The 21452-nt window shown below is 37.2% G+C and overlaps 1 protein-coding gene across 3 annotated transcripts in view; it reads left to right on the top strand.

Moving 5' to 3' along the window:
* The first annotated feature begins 15692 nt into the window (after nucleotides 1–15692).
* Nucleotides 15693–21452, top strand: part of LOC129363253 (voltage-dependent T-type calcium channel subunit alpha-1I-like) — a 153430-nt gene continuing 147670 nt past the window's right edge. For all 3 annotated transcript variants that reach the window (XM_055035235.1, XM_055035234.1, XM_055035236.1), the window contains exon 1: nucleotides 15693–16152. The gene's annotated coding sequence lies outside the window, so the exon portion shown is untranslated. The remainder of the gene's footprint in view (nucleotides 16153–21452) is intronic.

The following is a 21452-nucleotide window of genomic DNA, read 5'->3' as shown; positions in this document are numbered from 1 at the left end:
GCAATCAGTTGCTTCTTTTCAGTATGTTTTGCAGAACTTTTTACACAGTAAAAAAAACAGTACTCCAGTTTTCAACCACTTCACCATATGAACTACTTCAACAATATGTTGAAGTAGTTATACTTTTAATTTAATTAAAAACATCCATCCAAGAAATTACTTTAGTAAGACAAAAAAAAAAATATATATATATATATATATATATATATATATATATATATATATATATATATTGTTAAAAAAATAAAAAAATACTCAAGTACTGTACAAGTACTCACATAGATTTGATTTAATATGTGAAATTATTGTTCTCTGGCAGATAAGAATATAAAGGTAATATCTGATTTAAATGCTGAAATTGAAAAAAACAACAAACAAACACCACAATTAGAAAACAAAAAAATTCTAGCTTTTCCAAATGTATTTTTTTCTGTAAAAAACCCCAAAAAACAATAAAACAAAAAAACAAACAAACAAAAAACACTGTATTTGTATGTTAGAAAAGGGCATGTTGTTTCCAGTGACAATATATATGGTTCAAGGAATATAAAAAATTATGTTTATCAACCATGACACCTCATTGGTTTTCTTGAAGAACATTGAGTTAATCCAGTTAAATCTCTGAGCCTGCCTTCCCCTTCCCCGTATAACCTTTGACAGAGGTTATATATTTTGCCTTTTTGCCAAGTGAGTGGAAATTAACAAACCACAAAACTGCAAGGGGATGCTGCAAGATTGTTTTCACGCAGCTTGGAATGCCGCCAAGAAAGACACACAGCAATGATGATGGCCTGTCAAATTAACAATGACAAATGTTTTGTGAACTCCAGCTCACATGAGATGGAGAAATTAATTATTTAAAAATGTGCATTGGATTGTAGTGACCTTATGGAAACCTTTTTTTGTTTTTTTTTTTCAAGCTATCTTTGTCTGATACTGAACTTTATTGGTTTATTTTAATACAAATATATACAAAAATACAAATATGTTAGGGGCTGATAAAAAGCACTGTATGGAAAGGTCTATTTTCACTTTTAGTTTAATTGAAAAAATAAGAAGCAGTAATTACCCTTTATAGCCAGAAGGTGTCAGTATTTCCTTATCATAAAATAAGAAACTTTAGTTTGATCACAATCTGTGCTGTTTCTGTGGCTTCTCAGATTAAATCTCTGGCATATTTTGGCCCTTTCAAAAGAATTAAGGTTTCAAAGCACTGCCATGTGCCATGCTCATAGAGCTATGAGGAATACAGCTGATTGTGTTGAAAAAGGAAGATACTTAAATCCATTCCTCCTTGATATAGATGACAGTCGAGAAACACAATTTTACTCTAATATACTTCACACATTTCTCAGTTGCAGTGCACACAAAGATTATTGGATCCATCTTTTATGTGTGATGCCATTTCAGATCATGGGTTGACATGGCAACAACTGCTAAAACACCCCGACACATCACCCTCGTCAAGTAGCTTAATGGTCATTGGTGGGTTATTAGACTGACCACACTCATTTTATCTGCTTTCCCGCATTTGCAGGGTATTCATTATTAGCTAACTACTTTTCAATGATAGGCAAAGAAATAGTTATAATTTTGGTATATTATATTTTTTTCTTTTATGCTTCCCTATTTCTCACTTTCAAAGTACAGTCAAATCACAGAGATATGAAGTATATTTTTTTCTGAAGGAAATGACTGAAAACACATTGATTACCTGGACCTGGCTATGAATGTATTTCTAAAACTTCGGCTCCAAAAACAAGTTTTTTTTTTGGTTTGAGTCAAATGTTACATAACAAAGAAAAAGTGAAAATTTTTACATCAATTCTACTTTTAGGTTCTGTACCATGTTGGAAGAAAAGCACAAACACAGATCTGTTCACAAACTCATAAATGACATAGTCTGTGGTCTGTTTAAATCAGGATTAGGGTCTAAAATGTTATAAGAGGGCATAGAAAACACATAGAAGAAGGTCAGATAAAAACAAAGCTGAACTGTTTGACCTATTTAAAAAACTTGTGTGTGGCGGAAAACAAACCATGTGCATCACTGTCAATACACCAACGTCATGCAGTGAAGAGGCTTTTCTGCAGCTGACATAAGAAAGCTGCTGAGTTTAGGATGGAGCTGAAACAAGGCAATCATGTGCAGCCAAAATGTCAGAATCTGGGTCTACATTATATTTCATTCTGTTACATAAAATCTCAGTAAAATACATTGAAATTTGTAGTTGTGACTTGATAAAAAAATAGTAATAATAAAATACATAAGATGCAAATACTTTGGCAAGACCCAGTACATGTTCTAAAACAAGACAATGATGATATAAAGTTGACAATATACGACTCATTAGCTGTCTATCCTAAGCACAACTACATGGTGACACGAAGATGAAAAAAAATCCTAAGCACAACAAAAATCAAAGGAGACATCACTCTTATACATGTACATGTGTATCTGACTCTTGGGAATGGAAAAAAAAGAAAACTTGATGTGATGTAACAGGAAGAAATGTCCTGAGATATATAGAGTTGAATTTAAGAGACATGAGCAGACAATAAGAAATAAAGAACATCGTTTACATATCAGAAGACTTTCTTATTCGGTGGTCCATAACATTAAAGGATGATGCTCGCTGTTTTCTTCTTGCACAGGTTTTGTGGAATATCAAATGTCAATTGCAAAAGTGAGCTAGGTGGGGGAAGAAATTTAGTTGCCACTATAGCAATTAAATTGCAGGTTTTGCATAACATTTAAATCTCTCTTTGAGATCTTCCTCCCACGTTCTTAATGGGAAGTAACTCTCTTTAACATCTTATAGCTCCATTAGATTGTGCCACACATTATCAATAAGCCTTGCTGAGTTTTCTCCGCATCCACGCAGATAATTTTAGGTTGGCTTGAAGCTGATCTACGGAAGCCAAACAGACCAGCATATTTCCTCGCAGGGTTCGGCGCGCTAATATGTGCATTTCCATTTCTTACATTTGCTAAAGGTGATTTTCGAGACGATTCCACTCGTCAACCCACATGCCGTCGTTCATTTCTCTTCACTCTTTGACATATTATAATCTCTTTGCTAGTTGTTCGCCTTGTGGAAACACAAAGCCACACAAACCTATATATAGACACAGATACAGACGTAAATTTAACTTTTCACTCAGCAGACAGAAAAAAATACGCTTAGCAGTCGTTAAGTTTCGTTTTATTTCAATAGTCTGAAAACGCATCAATGTTATTCTCTTTACCTGTATGTTGTCACTTATTCAGTGTGTGAGTAAATGTGCTGAAACGTGTGGAACAGAATGATTCACCTCAGCTTACATAAAACCTCTGTCTATATTTAGCACCAGCATGACTCCAGATTTCTGCACCAAAGCTATCAGCCACACACTAAGATGTGCGTGGGCCTGCCATGAGCTGACTGCAGTGCTGGATTCACGCTCTGCAAAAATAACAAATAAATGATGCATGATTGTATACAGTTTGTTCTATGTGCAGTGGCTGGGGAATATTAGGAGCAGCTCTGCACGGAAGTCTACATGGACATAAATGTTAAGGAATTATTGAGGTTTAAATTAGCTCTTGGATTTTTTTCCCCTCCCTACAGGGCTGAAGGGCTTCATTTCCTACATCTCTAATGAGAACAAATTGTTTTTTCAGTATTAGTTTATTGTTGGTGTTAAGAAATGACCAGGTCTAAAAGCTTTTACCACATCATGTTTATTGTGTTTCTGAAAACTTGTTTTGATAAAGAAAATTGTGGTTTTGGCCTTTATTATCAAGCAGAATTAATGGGTGGATGTTTGAATTCGTCTAATTACACTGTTTTTATAGTGCTTAATTAAATGTGTTGGTATTAAGTTACACAAATTACAAACCATTGTTTTTATCTGATCAACACCACTATTTGGGAAGGATTACTATTTTGCTGAACCTCAAACTCTGCCCAGGTTTCAGCCTTGTAGCTTTTCCTACTTTATCTGGAAGAATTTTGAGGTACTCCTTTGATATTAATTATTGTTTCTATGTACTCTAGCTCTCTGCTTGCAGTTCAGTGTGAAGATGCCAATGTGTCCTTGGGCAAGATGCCAAACTCCAACTGGCCTGCCAGTCTGCAAACCGGTGTATGAATGCGGCACAGACAGGTCAAGGGGAGTTGTTGTGAAAGTACTAAGTGATCAGTAAGCACTGTGTAAGAATTGACCATGTGCCATTTATTTGCTCCATCTCTACTGTTTATTAGTCGATACATGATTGAGCCATGTATGCATTTTAAGTAATGTCAGTACTTCACATTTTACTTTACCAAACATTCCTCTTGGCGCTGTTGGCAACTACTTGGACACAATCGCTTTTCTCATTCAAATCCTCAGCAGAGACTTAACTGTTTGATGTCTGTTTTAGTTTTGAACAACTGACTAAAAGGCTTATCTTCAAATTGCACCTCACTTGCCTCCAATCAGCATGTCTGTCTTGACTGTTTTATTTAGTACTGTCTCAGTATATGCTTTCTGTTCTCTATCTTGATCCAATCAGATTATCTGCAGATTGTTGCACATGTAGGGTTGCTAAGCCAAAACATTGGTTTGCTAAGAATTGAGAAAACTGCAATGGATTTCTACCTATTTAAGGATTCACCTATTCACAGATTTTTAGCCTAACATAGCAAGCATTTGGTATGTTGCATAACATTTGGCTATTTGTGAATTTTTTTCATAGAGCATGTCTACATTATACAAAAGAAAATGTAGCTTGAAAGAAATACCTAAGCAATGCTTCTTGATGCTTGATTAGCCAGTGTTTGCAAAGCAGCCAATCATGGAGTGCCATTTATTTTTCTTGGCACTGATTGGTTCCATGTCCAAGAGCACAGAGAAGGAAGACTGTAGATATTAGCTTCTGCAGTACTACCAAGACAATTTTCACTGTGCATAATAATGAATACTGAGGTATGTTTGGCTCTTTAACAATAAGAAAAAGAAATTCTAAGAATTTGTAGAGGGGGAAGCCTCAAGTATTCAAGAATTTAAGCTATCCAAAGCTGGTTGCGGTCCCGAACTCTTATGAATACCAGCACCCCTCTTTATGGTCACTTAATTAAGTCTCCATTAAAGTAAATCAAACTTTTGATTGCAGTACCAATTTTCTGTGGTACTGCAATCATAAAGAACAAACCTGTTTTTATCTACATGTCTTTATGATGTTGACCTGGTCATGTGTTGGGTCTTTTTTTTTGTCAGTCTCACAGTGTACTGCTCTACAGTAAAATCAAGCAACAAAAGGTGGGAACCCAGGGGAATTTGGTTGTGTTGTCCCAGCCAAGCTGAAGAATAATCGTGACAGCTTGGAAAGTACACTGTCATTGACCTGCCCTCTAGTGACAATGTGTGTGTGCTTGTGTAAAGTGTACCCATGTGTATGCATGCATGACAGCACAGGTGGTCTTTTGCCACAAAGTGAGACATCAAGTATTCTACCTTAGCTGTACTGCTGAGTTAAAGAAGGGAACCGATGTTCCAGCCCTGCTAGCTGTCACAAAAACATTTTATAATTTTTGCTGAACAAATGTTCTCAGCTAAATTAAACAAGTCCTTGTTTAACATAGCTTTGTAGCTAATAATAATTATTATTTATAATATTATTACTTGTTATTATAATTAATAATCTGATTACTCATTATAAGTAATACTTCTTGTGTTCTACTATAATAAGTAATGATTTCTTAACTGCATTTATGTGTTTAACTTGATCCCTGGTATCTGTACCTCTCAGGCAGATTTAAAATGCACTTCACATTTACTGTGCCTATGTTGCTTTTGTTCACTTGATCCACCATCATGATTGAAATAATGCTAATGGCTACTGTGTTCTAAAAGCAAAAATATGAAGACTGATGCAAATAGTGCATTTAGACTTTTGTCATACCAACAAGCATAAAAATGTCATAATTCGTGTTTTGACAGGAGCAATGTGTCCTTTAGGTTGTAAACTAAAAGCAAATGTTTGCTTTTGCTATCATGTGGTATGCAGAGGGGGTTATCCTGTCGATACGCTGCCATGCTGCAGGAAGTAGACCTTCAGGCTGTGTGCTCTCTGCTCAGCCAAATCACTGCAGGCTCATCCTGTAAACACAGCTAAAGTCTTTCAGGCTCTGCTGAATGCTCCCCATTTGTTCTTTCACCTCTGATGATTTCTCTTCAGTTAATGCACTTCCAAACACTCAGAATCATCTGGCTTCATCTCCCAGTCATGCATTGAAAACATTCACTTCTTTCACCCTCCACATGTCACTTTGGAAACATGGAGCATCTAAATGGTTGGATTTTATTTTCTTGTGATTCACAGAAAACATTAAGCAAGTAGTGGTTTTGCAAACTAAGCCCACGTTACAATGCACAGGTCTGAATGTGTGCAAAATTCAGCATAGGGACTTGGAAATTATTGTGTTTAATATTTGCAAATGTCATGTTACAAAAATGTTGTAGTGTATTTTATATGATAGACCAACACAAATAATGTTGGAAGCAAAAGAAAATTTGTTGACTTTTTTTTAAAAATACTACTAAAACTTGTCTTGCATATAAAATTCATACTATGTTTCTTTGTTAAAACTCAGTTAAATTGGTTGGAAAAAAAAAAATCAACAAATTTAGATGTGAACCGAGGTGGCCTTTCTCTTGAATAAAAATGCTTTTATCTAAGTCGTTCAACTTTATCCATAGTTATTAATATTGTTATTTGGGTGAAAAGTGATGAGGGACGACTTTGTATTCTGTTGCATCTTCCATTGAACTGATGTTCTCTATGCCTTCCGAAGAATATTGTCCCCACAGCATGATGGTGCCACCACCTACAGGGACAGTAGGGTTGGGATGATGTTTATTTCTACAAAAAAAGGTTGTAGCATTTTCCTTCATATTCACTAAATCTGCAATTGTGTGTTGGTCTCTGATATAAAATTTAAGCCAAGCACATTATGAGAATATTTGAAAAAATGCAGTGGGTAGTAAATAATTATAAAGACATCACACTAATGGTGAGTATATAATTTGTGCTGTTATGGCAAAGCTGTCATAATATAGCTTCAGTTTAGAGTTACCTCTTGTTACTCCCAGTGTCAAACCCTTAATTGGACAACTGTTCAAAAACCCAATAGGGAACTACAATTGTTACACAGAGTTTATTCAGCTCTTACTTAAAGCTGTCAAAAACAAGCACAAATTTTGATGTCCTGTTAAAAACAAACAAATAAGGAGAGGACCAAGCTGTGGGAGATGATGATTCATGCCTTATGTTTATATATTTATATAGGAACAATATGTTCATGGGAGAAAACAGACATGTTCTTCCTATTCTAATAGTCAGAAAATAACATGCTTCACAAGCTGTTTTCATTGTTTTTTTGGAATACAAAGCTGTCAAATAAAACATTGTTCTAAATGTCAAAACTGCACTGAAGGAGACGGTGACGAGCACAGTGTGATTGTGGGTGTGCGTCGCTGATCAAATCAGCAGATGAATTAGATTTAATCCAGGCAGCTCTTGTAAACACAAGGAAGTGATTTCAATGTAAATGTTCCATTGCTGACTTGTTTCATCTCGCAGCTTTTAAATTATGTATTGGGATTATTCCATTAAATGTTAGTCAGCACTTTTCTTTTTCATAATGTTTCATTACAAAATTAGAATTAAACTTTAGTTTTGCAGCTTTTACGTTTATTTGCTTTGAGATAATTTGATTTGGTTTTTATTATATCCCCCAAAAAATAATAATGATAAAGAGTGTCAATGAAAAAAACGGCTAAAATTATTTTGGGAGAATATTTAGAAGCTTGCTCAGGATGATCCATCTTTCCCTCTTTCCCTTCCGTCCTCATTTTTTCTTCTTTTTCTAACTTGTTTTGTTTGCCCTCAATTTTTAGCCTCTGTCAGTCTGTTACCTGCAAGCCTTGGTAATAAAACCTGCCTGTAGATTTATTTAACCTTGCTGTGTCGTGAGTTTCAGTCTGCTTGTCACTCTGCAGTCTAATTATCTCCCTGTTTCTTTTGTTTAAGAGTATAATAGAGCCCCTCTGCCTTGTGAGCATGACCACAGTCTTATTCACTTGTGACTCTTCATTTTGATATCCAGATCATATTTCATTGCCTTCCCAGCAACTTTGTACTGTATTATTAAGATTTTCATATATACTTCTTTCATATCCTGTTGCCGGTAGCTTTTTTTTTTTTTTGGTCATTGGTTCTATGTTTGGTCAGAAACTGTCTCTGAGTTTTACTTCTGACAGAATGGACATACATAGCTCAGGGAACAATCTATCCTTTCTTCTCTTCTTTTAGGTTCAGGAAGTAGTGATGTGTGCATTTTGTACATTTCCCATTTAGTCTTTTTTTCTCGTGTTCTTTGTCTCTCTCCTATTCTATGTTCTTCCCCCACTGCACTGTTTCCACTCTGGTCCCTCTTGGCATCACCTTTCTCTCCTAGTGTCCATTTTCTTCTGTCTCTGGAATTATGTGCTTCATAATCCCTCTCTTGTTTTCAAGGTTTACAAACCTTTGGCCCCTCGGGTAGGATGAGTCAGGTGTGAACGTATGTCTTGCAGCTCAGAACTGCAGTCTCACACATTCTTTTTTTCACATTTGAATTTGACTTTTTTTTTCGTAATTCAGTGGTAGAAACAGTCCTTGCACACCTTCCTGTCACAGTTCTGGGCTTTCAGTCTTACAAAAAAGGGAGTTTACTGAGTCCTTTCTGTTTATATGTCATGTGCTTCCAGTGTGCAACGTAATATTCAAATGACATGCCAGTTGTCAGTTTAAATCAGTGTTTGCATCGACAACCTCACCACCTGCAAGAGTCCTCCATTACAGACCATAAAAGGTCTTTGTTGGTGTACTGTATTATTAAGATTTTCATATATACTTCTTTCATATCCTGTTGCCGGTAGCTTTTTTTTTTTTTTTTTTTTTTGGTCATTGGTTCTATGTTTGGTCAGAAACATAGACCAATGTTTCTGACCAAACATTGGTTGGTTGGCTGGAGCAAACCAATGCTCCAGCCATAACCCTTATTATTGCACTTCATTTTGTGCTAAAAAGTGATAAATGGAATTAAGTTATGAAAAAAAGTCAATTTATTAGCTGTTTCTCTCACTAAAATCAAAATACTTCAACCCTATGGAGCTATGCAGTCAGCAGTTAGTTTTCTTTTTATCTATTTCTTCTTTCTTTTTTCTCTTTTTTAAAAATAAATACAACTCGCACTTTCTCAGCTTTTCTTCACCCATTCCTGAGATGACAGCAGCCTCCACTGGGCTTCACTTTACTACTTCCCTTGCATGTCATTCAGAATGTTTGGATCAATAAGAGGCAACTGTGTAATAGAATTAGACCTTAATGGAAAGTACAACTAGCTTTCTATTTACTCAGTCCCTTCAGGGAGATTCAGGATAGGTAAGGAGCAGATTGCAAAGTGAGATGGAAGTGGAAGCAAGTGAGGGATTTTTATGTTACGCTGTCAGGACGGTTGCATTATGGACAGCTGTGTTTTAACGATGTGTCAACATGAATGATGATGAATATGAAGGAGGAAAAAGAGAGTAATGATGATATTAAAAACGTGCTGTTTTGACTTACTACTTTTCAAGGGTCGTCCCGATAAGTAAGGGCAAGTTTAATTTGACATTTGATGTGTTGAAACTACACATTTTTTTCTTTGTGTAGAAGACACAGAAATGAAGTAAACTTCTTGGCATGATGTGCCTAACACACAACATATTTGTGTTAGAGTGGCTTCAGATGCAAGTGCATGCTGAGTGTTTGCCTAGGGATCTGTACTTCAGTGTTGTTTAGTGTCTTTGCGGATCAGTTGATTACTCTGAGCTGAATACTGCGTGAACTCCTCACTAACGTAATGAAATTATCGACCCAGCGGATGGCTCAATGAGTTCCAGCACAAATGTCATCTTGATGACTCTTAAGGTGTTAATGACCTTATGAGTAGTTAATTAGCTGAACTCTTCACCAGTGAGATCCTTGATATGTGAAATGTCCTCAGGTTACAAAAGACAGGCCAGGATTCTTTGAGCCATACGTCCTCAGTTCATTATCTGGAATTACAATGTCGCTGTCTCAAGAACCAATTGATTTGCACAGCTTGTTTTTCAAAAATATAATAATTTAGGGTTTTTTCTTAATCTTATTAATTGCACTTTCAATTATCCCATTATTAGCTGCATCTTTTCATCAATACTACATAGTGTAGCACAACACCGCCTCTTCCCCACCTACTGCTGTGCACTGTATTTTAGTTGGCCAAATAAAATCTGTCTTTTCTCAAGAGAGTATGTATGACATATGAAAACCAATGCTCCAGCCATAACCCTTATTATTAAGATGACTATGTTTTAAAATTTCAGTTGATTAAACACAAGCAATATGTCTGTTAAACAACTGGCTGCAAACTTGTGACTGGAGCAGGCAGCTTGACTGATACTAGATAAGGCAAGATAGTTTTATTGACATAGCTTATTTTCAGAAATGAGGCAATTCACCATCTAATTCACAAAGTGCTTTTTGTGAATTATAAGGAAATGCAAACAAAACAATAAACCAAAGATTAGAGCAATAAGACAAAACAAAAAAAAAACAGTGTTCTAAACAGGGAGTACTCCACCATTTCTAAAAGTAATCTGATAATATTATTACTAAAACTACAATCTGCAAGTGTAACTCAGTTTCTGTGCAATCTCTCCCCTGTAAGTCAATAATACATTCAACTCCTTAAAAGTGGTTGTGCATGCCTTGGTGGCATCTCAAACTAAGATTTTATTTCTTCTTGTCCCTAGATCTAGGGCCATAATGATAATTGTTTGTGGTATGTCAGCATGTTAGCTGTTGTTGTTAGAGTAAAAACAGACTAGTTTTTCATTCTGAGAAATTTTTATTGTACGTATTTTGTTAAAATGTCTGAGATATAACATTATTTTTTCCAATGTCTCGCATCAAAATCTGTTTTCCATAATCCCAGCTTGGCAACAAAGGAAGCAATCATATGGGGAGGCTGCCTAGAACTGCTGCTGTTTGCACAAAAGGGTTAGTTTTGGCTTAATCAGTGCAGTCACAGCAGAGGAGAGACGAAAGAACCAAAAAGTTTTGCTAAGCAAGTGGAAGTGAAAGGAAAGTTGGTCCAGGACAAAAGCAAATTAATGCTGCATCAATTTTTAACAGCTCAAACAACTAGCATCTGAGTATAAACCAGCCTCAATCACAGCAGTCATTCAAACTGACATGAAAGATTTAAAGTTTCTCATGACTGTTTCATTGTGCACGGCTGACTGCGTAAAGCGGAGCCTATTTGCATTTCTACAAAATTCATTTATCTTTTAATTTTCAACATTTGACACCAGCACTGCATCTGGAACAGAAAAAAAAAACTACATTCAATTGGCAAGCATGATCAATTAAAGGATTAATTTCATTTGCATACATATTTGGAAGAAAATATACATTCAATCAACCATTAATTCATGTCGTGACATTTATATATTAATATGCACAGTGCATCTACAAAAAAAAAAAAAAATTACTATCATTAATATTTATATTATTCAACTCCCCGGATGGACACTTGCTGCATGAGTCATGCCTTTGAGATACCGCCTGGAATAAAAGAAAAACACCAAAACCTTATGTGACTCGTGGTGTTTGTGTGCTATTGGATTGTTTGGTTGTGATGCCATGCAGTGTGACATAAAATGACCTGATGTGATGGGATGTGCTTTGGCCCTGGGCGACGTGATGCTCCATGATGTGATGCAATCTACAAGTCTTATTCTTTTCATACAGACCAGCCAAAGCGGTAAAAACGCCTGTCGCTATGGAGCCTCCATCGATGCACTGCTGCCCTCTGTTTGATCTCCGTTTGAGTCACTAATCATGATAAAAAATCTTTAAGTCTTTCATTCCTAAACCAATGGATGCTTTTGTCATGTACTTTTTCTGCCTGCATATGACCCAATTCAAGTATAATGGTGCCCTTTAAGTACAAACTTAAACAAAGCATGCAAGTCAGCAAATATTCCCTCTTTCAACTGTGTTACTGAGATCTTAATTATTCACCACTTATGAATAACAGACTTTACCTCAAGCTGGCAACTGGGGGTATTTTTGCACATAGAGGTTTGAATTAATTATGAATTCACAATGGGGAAAACATGCAATTTTCATTCCTTCATTTTATTTTCTTTTTTATTCTTTACAATGTCATGCTGCAAAGCTCCAAACTTGACTCTGAAGCTAGTTAGCTTACCTGCAACACTTTGCAGAGTATTTCACATTTTGAGATACAACAATAAGAAACTGAAATGTATCTTCATGGAATGGAACGCGACGGCCCAACATAAAGATGCACATGATTGAGAAATGGAAGGGAAATGTGTTTTACAAATAAAATCTGAATGGTTTGGCATGCGTTTGTGTCTAGTCCTCCTAACTCCGATACCACTAAATGAAATCCAGGGCAACCAGCTTCTCCCAGAAATGGAGAATTGTAAATAGAGTTCACCCAGCTTATTGTCAGCATCAACAATGTTGTTCTGTGAACACCTCAGAGGCTTGTTAGAGAGCAAAAGTCAGAATGTGTTTTTTCATCAGTCAGCCTGGATGATAAAATGGAGCAAGCGAAAGACAAGGAAATCTTGGAAGAGAACATAGAAGGTGAGGCTGGGGCAGAGGCTCACTTCCTGTCACTACAACATCCTACAACCAGAGCTACAATTGAAAGATTTAGATCAAAGAATATTGATGTGTTAGAATGGACCAGTCAATGCTGAGGCCTAAAATTGTTATTGAATTTGTTGCAAAACTTGAAAAGTTAAGCACAGCTTATTTTTTGCAGGATATAATCTAGAAGACTTGAGCGATCAAAGCCAACACAAATTGTGATTTTAGGAGGTTTGGGAAAGAAATATTATAATGAATTTATAAATTTGATCAGGGGTTTGTTGTTATCCAAATTTAACTAGTTATAAGATGACAAAATCCAGCACTCATCAGTGATATGACGTCAAGTCAGACTAATGAAGGCAAAAAGAAAAATCGTCTGCACTGATGAGACATTTTCAGCACATTGGACAGCTCCAAGGAGGGGCCCTGCTGGCTGTCCGTGGGTCTAAAAAGAGAAAATGAAGAAGCTGGAAAACAGAAGAGAGCATGAAAGTGCTTCCATGCCCCCAAACTTCAAAATAATTTTATCCCCTGACAATTTTTCATCTGCATTAGGCAACACCCCTGGGTAATTCATCTTTTCTTTTTTAACATGCTTTGATATCCAGAGATGGGTCAGCTTTCCACACAGTGCAGCATGCTGTACATTATATGTTATATATATTATATACATTATATATATGTTCATATACAAATAAGCTATGGCTAAACTGCTTATGGCTAACAAATCCCCCATGAGGATGCAGACCTTCAACCACAATATGTTACAAAATATATACCTTTGTCATATGACAAACTACACAACTTTTGATTCTTTAAGCTTTTCGTTTTGATTCATCAACAAAACTATTGCACGGTTGTAAAGAGGGAGGAAAGAGATGCATGATTTCAATTTTTTGACAGATTAAACTGAATGAAAATATAAAAATGCATTTAAAAATTAACCCTCTGCACTTAAATATAAAATTCAGTGGAACAAGTTGCCTTCAGCAGGTACTTAATTAGTAAATAAGATTGCTGAACAGTCTTGGACAAAAAAAGCTTCATGAAGACCCCAAAACATACCACGGAGAACTAAAGGATGCAGCTTTGCAACTTTTGCATCCTTCCAGCAGCCCTTAAACAATAAACATCCAACTAGAGCTCCAATAAAATACAAAGGGATAATTCAGATCAAAACACATTTATCTCTGTCAAAGACCTCAATGGAATTAAAAATCTGTGGCAGGTCTTAGAATATGTTTGTTCATCGGCTCTCTTTATTTAACTTGACTGACCTTGGACTATTTTTGCTAAGAACTTAGACAAAGAGCAAAAAAATCTGAACGTGAGAAGCTGCTCAAACAAACACACCAATTGATCAGTTGACTTCAATCAGATCTATCAGATAGTCTTAATAAGCAGAATTTTTGTCTTGATCAGATATAAGTTGTTATTAATTTAGAATAAAGACTAAGCAGTGCACTACATTGTGTTAAATTGCCTCAGACCAGTGAACCCATCAGTAGACAGGATGGTAAGGCGAACTAATGAAGGCAATAAGTAACGGCTTGCACTGATTAGACATTTCAGAACAGTGGACAGCTCCGAAAAGGGAATCCTTTCGGCTTTTTATCTGTGTGGTGCTAAAAAAAAGTAAAATATATACGCTGTAGAAAAGAAGTAATGATTTTCAGTGTCTCTAAACTTCCGCAGATGATTTTCAATCGCCTTCATAAGCAACCCCTTCAGGCGGCTGCGTCTCTCTTTCTATATCCGAGACATAGTTTTGTTTTGTTTTGTTTTGTTTTTTCGCAGGCAGTTAATAAAATGTCCTGCGGGTTGTTCCAGCACAGTAAGGTATCTCCACATCTCTTTCCTCGCCGATCATAAGCGCATTCCTCCGTGTGGATGCAGATGCAGATGCAGACGGCTCTGCTCAGGAAGGCGTGAGTCTGCCGCGTGCACGGCGCGGAGGCGCGCTCTCTGGTCGCTGTAAGACACACACCGCTCAACTTGGTGACGCGTCCCAAACTATGCATCTGCTTCTTTGTGCCTGCTCAATGCAGTGCTTCGCATCACAAATGTGCTTTGAATTGCTCACAATGGTGCAGTTTTTCCAGAAAAAATAAAATAAAATAAATAAATAAATAAATAAATGCAACATGCACTCAAAGATAAACACATAGATAAAGGAGAGAACAGCGTGGCTCTTTCCCGTCTGTCCAGGCCTGGACTGGTGTTAGAAAAGTGGGTTCAAGAACATGTAGCTCAGTTTATTTGATTACCTAATGACTTACTGGTGCAGCACCAAATGTAACCCCCCATTTCTCTCACACGTTTATGTCTCTCTCTCTCTCTCTCTCTCTCTCTCTCTCTCTGCCTCTTGCTGTCTTTCACACTTTCGTTCCAAAATTAAATGAAAAGATGAGGGTTTGATGCGTCGGAGACAAAGCAACATGTCAGTACAGCGTGGCGTCACAAGTAAACATCAACTTCTCTCGTACGTTGAACTTGTCAGTGAAAATTAGTTCCACGCGACCGGGTTTTCACCGAGCCCACTGCCGAGACATTTCGGCTGCACGCGGTGCCGGTTTTCACAGATGCGCCCCTCCGACGCTCTGCTCCACTGGGAGGGAGTCTGGGCGCATGATGAAGTGACGGCGGCACTCTCTCGGAAACGGTAATGCCTCAGCCAGCGGGGGGAATTAACTGTTGCTGTTTTCTTTTCTTTTCTTCTGCCTTTTTTTTTAAACTGACACGCCTTGTTTTTTTTTTTTGGCGAAAACGTCTGGAAATGTCAAGTTAATCACCGAAATGTCTGTCGGAACGAAAATGGGATAGACAAGGGGGAAATTGCGCAACATTTCTTTGGAAATGAACGAATTGCAGAGATTTTTTTACCCTTTGTCAGAAGATGCTGTGTTTAACATTTTCATCAAATGCAACTGTTTTTTTTTTTTGTTTGTTTGTTTTTTTTTTGTTTTCTCGCAGCGTGCCCTGTCAACGTGACCACGCTTGGAAATAAGTGTTCCCAAATTCCTCTGCGCATACGGTTTAAAGTGCAACTCTGATCGTTGATTAGATCCGAAATCCAGTTGCTCCCTAACGGTGATTTGCAGCAAAAGTTGGCTGACTGTGCTGGATTTTTTTTTTTTCCTTTTTTTTTTTCTCGGTTCCGTGAAAATGTGAGTTTTCAGCGCGCACCAGACAGTCGCCAAAGGCAGAACCCGGATTTTTCCACCGGGGGGGAAACCGGGCTTTGTACCGCAGCGACGTCCTCACTGTTCTTCTCGCCGAAATGCCTCTGTGTGCACCGATTCCGTAAAGACACAAGTGGATATTGCTTCTCCATGGTGTTCAACGGCCAGGTGCGTCGGAGAAGGCAATATCTGGGCCGTGTTGTGCAGTAAATGCTGGACACACCTTTTTGAATGTCCGTCAAGGTAAGTTACCTTGTGCCGATGTGAAAGGCTCATCTCATGTTACTGCGAGGGACTAGGAGGGGGTTAGTAAGGAATATGTTTGTAAAACCTGAAAGAGAGCGTAGACAGGTAAAAGTCTTGCCTACTGTTTAAATTTTCAGTCACTGTGATCCGGCAAGTGATGCATAATGTTTTAAGTTTGTACCTTTGAGGATGTGATTTCTGTCGCTATGAAAAACGCTCAGCAAACACTGAAATTTGTGGAAATTCTTATTGTATGATCACATCCGAACTGCGGTCTTCATAGAATCTGCCACACCGAGATTCTGTCCATAAGGATCATAACTCGGATGCCATCTTCTCTAAGGCACATTTGTTTTGTGGATTTTTAATGATTATTATTGTTATTGATAAATAAGCAGCTAACAAAATTGTTGCATCTCAAAAAGTTAAGGCCTTAAATAAAATGTCTGCAGGTCCATTGTTGCAAAGTAGGCAATTAAATAAAATATTATCAAAGTTCATTTTGAACATTCTTCCTAGCTTACTTTAAGAGAAATGTTAAGTTAAAAAAAAACTGCTGCAACTATCTGATCATGTAGATGTGCAAGCTTCTTGCTTGTACTGCATAAGTTTAAAATATGATGCTGTTTCCAATAGTGCCAATCCTGCCTCTTGCAATTTGTCACATTTGTGATTTTGTGCATAAAACAATTGACAGGCTGCACAGTCAGTTGCACTGTTATCTTGCAGCAAGAAGGTCCTGGATTTCAATCCCAGCCTGGGGTCTTTCTGCATGGAGCTTGCACGTTCTCCTTGTGGATGTGTGCGTGCGTGCATGATTGTTTGTCCTATTTGTCTCTGTGTTGCCCTGCAATGGACTGGCAACCTGTCCAGGATGTACCCCGCCTCTCGCCCCTTGACTGCTGGGGATGGGCACCAGCAACCCTGGCGAGCCCACTAAGCGTGTAAGCTAATGGATGGATGGACTGTCAAAAGTGACCAAAGCTGCAATGGGCCACAATGAAAACAAAACTTAATGTTCTGGCTGATTAATATAGAATTGTGGTTAATCCTAAGGAACCTTTACATAAAGGCAACGCTCTTCAGTCAGAAAATTTTGGTCTGAATTTAGAAAGAGATTACAGGGGCAGCAGGGGTTCCCGAAAATCAGATACCCTTGAAACAAGCCCTACAGACTATAAAATGCAATTTATGTGAAATTAACTCTGTCTTCCAGAACAAAGCTTTAAAAATAAAGGTTATGCAATTTTGTTCAACTTTCCGTGCAATGACATTCCCTGTTGCAATAAAATATAACCTGAACCTTTCAGTTTCGCCACAGTCAGTGTTTGGAATGCCATTTGAGTCCAGAACATGCAACAACTGATGCTCTTGAAAGTGGAAAAAACAAGCAAACATGGTTTTATTTAAAAACTACTTTAACATTTTTTGCGTGATACTGAGTCAACATTGAGTTAGTGTTGGATAGAACTTTTGTAGGCGTGAATGGCTGTTGGTACAGACTACCACAGGGCGGCAGTATAAAGATTTTTGTGTAATTGTAAAATTTGGGTATGACATATTGTTATTTGTGTTGGTTCTGATGAAGAGTGAGCAAAAGCCATCTCTATAGAACGACTTTGGTACTTGGAAATCTCTTTCACCTCAAACATCAAACTGATCTCACTTGAGATATATATTTTTTCTATCATAATTAAAAAGCATGATGTACTCACAAGTGCAACAACTGGTTTGTCTGTTGTGGTGCTGTGGGTAAAGTTTGAGGAAAGTTTGAACTTTTTATTAACTTTCTTTTCATAGGTTGATGGATTGGAAATCATGCCTTCCTTAATTCACTGCAGGATGGCTATGTGGCCATGTTGTCCTCTTTTCTTGTACTCCAACATCTTTGCACAACATTGAGGCAAAACACAACGGATACACTTTGGAATTCTGCATGTCAACTACAAAAGATAAATTTTGTTTTCCTTTTTGGTCCATTGGCTCACAATGACCTGAAAGCAAAAAAGATGGAGAGTGCTGAATTGCATTTATTGGTAAAATGTGATAGAGAAACAGGACATGGTGCAAATATGGGAGGAAAACCAAAGAAAAATAGAGAGAGGAGACAGTGCAGGAAGTCTATGATTGAGGGAAATGAAAGCAGAGAAAGAAGTGGCGAGATGAGGAGGAAGGAATAACACAAAGGGCTGGACGGAGCAAACAGAGACAGAGTAGGATACATGTGCATCTGCAGTGAATGCTGGTATTATTAGGTTAGGTGAAACGATCGGTTTATGCTCGACAATTGTGCGGTGAGGGCAGCCACATGCTGCGCCTTGAGAGTCTCCTGTGAAAGCCAGAACAAGTGGGAGAGAAAAGGAGGGGATGCAGGGGATGGGGGTGGATCTGAGAAGAGATTTGGTAACTGTGGGTGTCGATATTCTATTAAGGAGAACAAAGAAATGCAAAGTGTGGAAGGGCAAATACCAGTAGTGTGTACAACACTGACAGAACACATGGTGGAAATAACTCGAAGAGATGGCCAAAGACACAGTTCATGCAAATAAATTGTGAAAGGGTTGTTGCTCTGCTTAGAAGCGCTTTTAGATTCACCTCAATGATTCTCTCTGCATTCAAAAGCAGCTCATTTGAAGAAAAAAAAAAAAACAAACAGCAGGTGTAATCGTTTGAAACAACATTCATAGACCTTAAGCCACTCTGTTAAACATATGAGTGTAGTAAATGAGGTGGTCCTGACTTCAGGCCCACCTATCTGTTTCTCTCTGTGAGTCTCTTTCTCCCTTCCTGGAAATGTGAGTCACTGTGAATGCCACTGGCAGGGATGGCTGTTGACTCATGAAAACTCACCCACAGGCTGTTTCTTTTTCATATTTTTTATTTTTTCTTGGCATGCTGACTATGATTATAACTAAGGTGCTCATCAGCGTATGTGGGATCAGTATAGTGTTTAACGACAGAAAGTGAAACAAAGGCTGAACTAAAGGAGAAATAAATGAGATGCAGGTGTTACAATTAATGATACATTGGTAATTTGAAAATATAGATAGACCTAGGAAGGCAAGGAATGCATAACACATGCTTAAACATTTACCATAATATTAATATTAATTTCTTAAAACACACACAAAAACCATCAGCATAATTTTTTTTATTTTGTTGGACGACTATTCCACTTTTTCAGTCTTTCACTTTTCTTGATGTTTAAGTTATTTCTCTGCAAGTAGATATAAGTATATATTGTAAAAGTACACTATATTATGGTACACAATGGCACAGTTGTTGGCACTTTTACTTTCAAAGTCGGCACTTTTACTCCCAACATTTGACTAGAATTAAAAAAAGTTGTCAAAATGTTAATAGATGATAAATGTAGTGATAACTTCCTGAAGGTTGAGTACCAGAACAAGAATTTCTTAAAGAGTCAGAGGTCCAGTTTCAAGACATTAAATTACAAAGGCAAATTTCTTTCAAGTCATATTTGATATATAAATAGCATTTTTATAACAACTGAAGGTAACACGGTTACTTTATTGTGATGTATAATGATACTTTGTGGCTGGAAAACAAAGTACTGCCCCTTTAACATGTTAATAGGACTGTGGCTCAAACTCTCCATACAGGATAATATAGAAAATAATATACTTTTTAAAGAAACATTTCTTAACACAAGAATCTTTGATGTGCAAAAGGATTTAAAACATTAGGACGGATTATTAGCTCAGTCTATTTTTGATATTCACTTATGCTAACGTTTTTCGTCAACCTTTTTACAGATAGATTCCTTAACTGATAGGATCTCTGTGTGACATTTGTGCTTTCCACGTTTGCCTATAGGTAGATGTCTGTTTACATTAGCACAGGGCCCCCGGTGTGTCCTTACAGTATCAGATTTTATCCAGGAGCTTTCACTCAGTGTGCTCAGGTGCGTCAGTGCAGCCTAACCCAAATGTAAGCACAGTTGTCAGCAGATAATCTCTGTTGACAAGCAGCATTCACCCAGTCCCCCAACGTCCCAATTATAGATGAATGTTTGCTGCACTGCAGTTAAACGAGTGGATTTATGGTGAATGTCAAGCTTTGGGACTAGACGATGTCTTTTCAGATGACATGGTAGGTGGCAGGTGTTTACAGTATTGTAGAGTGTTTACTGAGCTAAAACGATTTTTCTGAAAATACATTTAAATTGCTCGGAGCCATAAAGACAAAAGATTGCTGTGTAAGCATAAGACAAAGGTAGTATCTGCAAATAGATGTGTTAGATGACCTCCCTGACAGTCATTTTGTCAACATTTTGGTGAAGCTTTGTTTTGTTGAGACCAATAATATTTTAATATTCCATGTGATAACATGACCTGATCTGTTATCACCTGATAAGGGAAGATATAATGGAAACATTTTAAATGGATATTTTTTTCTTTTATTTTGGCCATTTATTTATGAATATTTGTGAAGCCAGCTTTAAATGCATTGAATGCAATATATATATATATATATATATATATATATATATATATATATATATATATATTTACCCTGATTTTTATTAAATGTTCATCACTGTTTTTTTTTTTTTTATGATGCTAACCACTCAGCTTCAGCTCTGTGCTGTTGGGAAATTTTGAGTTGAGTTGTGTCATTTTTAGTGCTGTGGTTTTATTGCTCTTTCCCCCTCAAGATTTCAGTGTTTTCTTGTGATAGCCTCACCACTGTCCCTCCAACAGTGTTCTATAGAAATCTGCTAACATACTAAGCTATAAATATATAGTCATGTCACTTCACCTCTGCCTGCTAGATGCTGTCCTCCTCCTTTCTAAATCTGAGCTATCTTTACATACAAAATCTTGAGAACAATATTCTTTCACGTCAAATCGGGACCTACATTGTATTATATTCTGCTATAGCTTAACATATGGCATTCAAAGAAGCATTCCTACTTCAGTATTTGTCTATGTTAAGACTGTAATATAATAAATATTGTTTTGTGGTGTTGTCAGACACTCCTTTTTGCTTTGAAACTGCCCTCTATACACCGGATTACAACCGACTCACGGTTGCAAGGACTGTGATGGCCATTCGAACAGGGCTGAATAGTGGTGAATCTGATTCTATCATGAAAACATCCATGGCACTGTTAGAGCACACTTCTTTGGCCTTTACTGTTTGCCAAACAGGGTTTTCCCTTCTGCTTCCCCGACCTACATGACAGTATGCAGCTAAGGAGGGTTTCTATACAGAAGGGTGCCATCCTGCACAGTTATCTCCGTCAGGTACTCTGCTGTGTGAACATATAAAGG

This window comes from Poeciliopsis prolifica, unplaced genomic scaffold, assembly GCF_027474105.1.
Source record: "Poeciliopsis prolifica strain line A6 unplaced genomic scaffold, Auburn_PproV2 SCAFFOLD010, whole genome shotgun sequence".
Classification (NCBI taxonomy): Eukaryota; Metazoa; Chordata; class Actinopteri; order Cyprinodontiformes; family Poeciliidae; genus Poeciliopsis; species Poeciliopsis prolifica.
Note: the sequence above shows the minus strand (reverse complement) of the source record. Positions and strands in the feature narration are given on the sequence as shown.